Source organism: Meriones unguiculatus, chromosome 14 (genome assembly GCF_030254825.1).
Source record: "Meriones unguiculatus strain TT.TT164.6M chromosome 14, Bangor_MerUng_6.1, whole genome shotgun sequence".
Classification (NCBI taxonomy): domain Eukaryota; kingdom Metazoa; phylum Chordata; class Mammalia; order Rodentia; family Muridae; genus Meriones; species Meriones unguiculatus.
Window position 1 is genome coordinate 137501 of NC_083361.1, and position 5000 is coordinate 142500.

Genomic DNA, 5000 nt, shown 5'->3' on the forward strand with positions numbered 1-5000 from the left:
CTCGTCGTAGTAGTCCTAGAACTCCACCATTCTGTTTGGGCTTATTTGAAAGAAAGAGAGAGAGAGAAGAGAGAGAGAGAGAGAGAGAGAGAGAGAGAGAGAGAGAGGGAGGGAGGGAGGGAGGGAGGGAGGGAGGGAGGGAGGGAGGGAGGGAACGAACTTTTTTTTTTCCACTAAATGTAACTAAATTTTAGTGTAAGCTTAAAATCGAATGGATGACAGATAAGAACACGCCGATCACCGCCCAGCTGTCTGGGAAAATCTGAAAGGATGCAGCCGGGCACGGTGACAGAGCGATGCCTGCCCCGGGAAGGGGGAGGTGCGGGGGGGGGGGTGGATCAGGAGTTCGAGGACGGTCTGGGCTCCGTAGTGAATTATTTTAAAGGCCAAAGAACGGAAGTTGAACCGATGAGATCTAACCGAGAAGCAGCATGTTAAGAGGTAGACGGTCAGCGAATGCGAATGTAAATATCTACGCCATTTCTAACCAGCAGTGGATGTACTCGTTGTTAGAACTGCAATCCAAGTATCAGCAATCCAGCAGCTAGCCTGTACAGGCCAAGCAGGAGCCCAAGTCCTAGGTAGCAGTTCAAACTGCCCTGAGCAGGGAACCACGAGCCTGGCTAGGGGTCCACGACCCAGCAGCGGCCACGATGGGGCTTGGGGGGGGGGGGGTGTCGGGGAAGCGGGTGCTTCTTGCCTGCCTGCCTGCCTGCCTGCCTGCCTGCCTGCCTGCCTGCCTGCCTGCCTGCCTGCCAGGGGCGGTGCGGCTAGCGCCTCAGAGGATGACCAGGGGACAGAGGCCGGGCAGGGTGAGTGAGCTTTGAGCGAGTGGCCAGCGCGGGCAGCGCAACTCGTCCGAGGTCACCTGACTCACACAGCAGCAGCCAGCTTCGGGCCACAGCAGAGCGCACACACAGCCCGCGCAGCAAGCGCCGGCGGGAAGGAGACGGGAGTAACAAAAGTAAACTTTTCCGAACTCCAAATAGTTCCCTAAGATTTTCTACGTCGGAGCCACCGACAAAAAGCACAGTTACCCAGCCTCGCTAGCTAAACAATCTATTGCTAGAGACCAACCATTTCCAGACCAACCATTTCCAGCACAGCACCTAGGGAAGCCACCCAAACCCGAACCAAGCAAACACAAAATTCCAGCACTTGAGAGGCAGAGGCAGGCGAATCTCTTAGTGTGTGTCCAGCCTGGCCCATAGTTTCATCCGTATGCTCATGATGAGTTCAAAGCAGAAGTTTATAATCTTTTTATTTCAATTGTTTTTTGTTTTGTTTTGTTTTGTTTTAGTTTCGGCTCATTTGAGATGGGGTTTCTCTGTGTAAGTTTGGTAGACGCACACGCTGAGAGGGAGAGAAGAAAGAAAGAAAGAAAGAAAGAAAGAAAGAAAGAAAGAGAGAGAGAGAGAGAGAGAGAGAGAGAGAGAGAGAGAGAGAGGGAGGGAGGGAGGGAGGGAGGGAGAGAGAGAGAGAGAGAGAGAGAGAGAGAGAGAGAGAGAGAGAGAGAGAGAAAGAAAGAAAGAAAGAAAGAAAGAAAGAAAGAAAGAAAGAAAGAGCTCCTCGCTCAACTAGTAAGAGTGAACTTCAAATTGTTCCGTAAGATTTTCCCTAACCTTGCTAAACAATCTATTGCCAGAGACCAACCATCTTCCAGCAGACAAGGCAGGTGTCAGAGTCAGGGATGACCTGATGATGGCTGCTGCTACTTGGGGCTGCTGGTTGTGGCAAAAAAAAAAAAAAAAAAAAAAAAAAAAAAAAAAAAAAAAAAAAACTCTTTATATAATCTTTATATAATTTAACTCTTAAACTGCCATGGGCCTCTGGTTGTGGAGAGAGCCTCTAAAGCTCTAAAGGAAAAGAGTTAGAGGGAACTGAACCCTGGATTCTCAGATTCAGGGTCAAGAAACGGTGTTGTCAGCCAGGAGACATGGGAGAGAGGGGTGTTTAATCCTGCTCTATGTCTCTATCCCTACTGTATTTACAGGGAGCCCTCTGATTGTCATGGTATCTCTCTCTTTTAAAAATCAGAGTAAAGAGCGAGCGACACTAAACCTCTGTGATGGTTTGTTTCTACAGAGTAAGAGGGGTTTCTGTGTCTGTTTGTTTGTTTTGTTTTAATGTCAAAGTTTTTCTAAAATACAGGTGTCTGTCTCGTATGGGTAGCCATATATTCTTTGTTTCGATATTCAGATGATCTCTCTCATCGTATCCTCCTCCTTGGACTAAACCTAGAAGGAATGCACGTCCTTCGTCATTAATTTGTTTCATCTCCCTTTGGCGCTCGGCATTTGGAGGTTCGAAGAGCTCCCAGCAGTCCATCTTCCCCCGAGCCCCAGGAAGGTTTTGCAAATTGCTGGAATGAAGTCAGAAACTCTTTGAAAAATCATGATCAGTCAGAGATTACAGAACCATCAGAATGTGAAAAACAACAGCACACTCTGTTATAGAGGTACACTTCTTCCACATATTTTTTGAAAAAATCTGCAATAAGGCCAGGCAAGAGAGCAAGGGCCGGGGTGGGCGGGGGGGGGGGGGGAGGAGGGGGGATGGGGGAAGGGGGGGGAGGAGGAGGAGGGGACCTCCAGCTCACTCACTCCTCCCTCAGCTCAGCGGCACACCCATCGTTGCTGTGTTAAACCGGTGGGGCCGCATTCCAGGAATTCTAAAGAACTTTGTTGTTCCTCTCCCAGGGGACAGAAGGGACGACTCTTTTTTTTTTTTTTTTTTTTTTTTTTTACCCCGTTTTGTTTTATTTGGTGGGGACCGCTCTTAGTTGTGTATTAATGAGAGGAAACTGTTCCCTGAATCACTCCCACCCCCCTTTTTTCGGTGCACCGGAGGAGACAGGGTCTCTCTGTGGATTGGTTTCCACTGCCCCAGAACTCAGTCGGTAGACCAGGTCGGCCTTAGAGATCTGCCTGCTTCCGCCTCTCCAGTAGCGCTGTGACTTAAACCATAAACCAACCACCCCACTCAGCTGGATTTCCCTCTCTCTCTCTCTCTCTCTTTAACTTTCATTTTACCCGTGGGTTCACCCAGACCATAATAAAAATACAGGATGGGACCAAAGGCCCAGGCCAGGAAAAAGGAAAAAGGAAAGAAAAGAAGCCAGGCAAGGTGGCACACGACTTTTATGACAGCATAAAAGGAGACAGTTGTAAGTTCGAGGACAGCCTATTTTTTGTTTGTTTGTTTAATAAAATTTTTATTTTTATATTAGTTACAGTTTATTCACTTTGTATCCCAGCTGTAGCCCTCTCCCTCATCCCCTCCCAATCCCATCTCATCAGGGCTGTCTGCATTGCCCTCCTCTGTGGCCTGGCAAGGCTGCTACCCCCAAGTGAGTTCCTGTCAGAGACATTCCCTGTTCCACTCATTAAGAAACCCACTTGGAGAGGGAGAAAAGCAAGCAGGCAGGCAGGCAGGCAGTCAGGCAGGCAGGCAGAAAAATATTTTCTCTCTACACAAGCAATCCGAATCTGCTTTATTAATGAAATGAAGAAAAGTACACAGTACTAACTACCTTTAAAGACCTCTTTCAAATGCCTCTCTGCGTGTGCCTGCTTTTAAATATTTAAGGGGGGGGGGGGGTGAATCCGGGCCATGCAATAAGTCTAGGCCAGATTGGGCCCCAGCTCTGAGAGGGAAAATCGAGAGACAAGCCCCCTATATCTCTGACCCAGAAATTATCTCGAAATGACAACCACCAGAGAAGGAAATATCATTTTTCTCCAGCAGATTCTCACTGGTATAATGTTATAATGTAAGCAGGCAGGCCCCGGGCAGATTTTGGGTGGGTGGAGAGGATCAAGGAGGAGTTTGGGGTAATGGGAACACCCACCCCCGACAAATAACACAGCTGAACTTTGCTGACTCTGTTTTCCTGCCTATCCAACCACTCACTCCCAGCTGGACAAAGGGGAGCCGCCTATATGGTTATGAGACGCCATCCTCCATACTAGGTAGATTTTCCAGCAGAGCTAGTAGTCTCAGGAGGCTCCTGCCAGTCAGTCAGTCAGTCAGTCAGTCAGTCAGTCAGTCTTCTTGGAAACCCCAGGCAATTCTTGCAATTTACAGTTTCATCAGTCCCTGGGGTGTGCTTATTTAAAACCAGAAAATCAAAGATAAGATGAGAAAGGTGTGTGTGTGTGTGTGTGTGTGTGTGTGTGTGTGTGTGTGTGCACGCGCGCGCGTGCGTGTGTGTGTGTTGGGTGTTGGAGACCATAATTTCAGCTTTATTTTTTTTTTATTTTATTTATTTTTATCTATCTCCCCACCCCCACCCCCCAGATGAGGACCAAACAACCCAGGCAGGACCTTCCTTTCGCTTGCTAAGCAGGCGATCTACCTACCACTGAGGGAAATCCCCAACCCCAAATAATTTATTTATTTATACTTTTATTTTATGTGTCCGATCACCTAGATAGAACTGAAGTTACAGACGAGCTGCCGCGTGGGTTCTGGAAATTGAACCTGAGTCCTTTGGAAGAGTACCCAGTGCTATTAACCACTGAGCCATTCCCTCCAGTTCCTCCGGTCAAGCTTTCCCTAGAAATTAAATATCGGTTGAATATGTCGAACCGAACCGGAGCCGGGCGTGGTGGTGCACGCCTGCCTGAGAGGCAGAGGCAGTTTGGAGGCCCTGTCTCTCCACTGGGAAAGAAGACTCCGCTCCCTCCCCATCTGCCCTGCCGATCCTCCCCTCCCACCCCCACCCCGTCCCCCACCCCGCCGATCGATCGATCGATCGATCGATCGATCGATCGACCCCCTTCCCCGCAGCCCGCCCCAAATCTCAAGGAGGGAAACTGTGAATGAAGGCAGATCCTTTAGCTGTGAAGAGTCACCCTCAGATTTGTTCAGGGAGAAGTGGATACTAACCATTATCCAGCCTGCAAACCCAGAGGGGGAGAAAAATGAATGCCTCTACTCTACACTCCCAGAAGAGCGATGGTCAAGGGGCACCCACCTTGCAGGCGGGTCGCAACCTT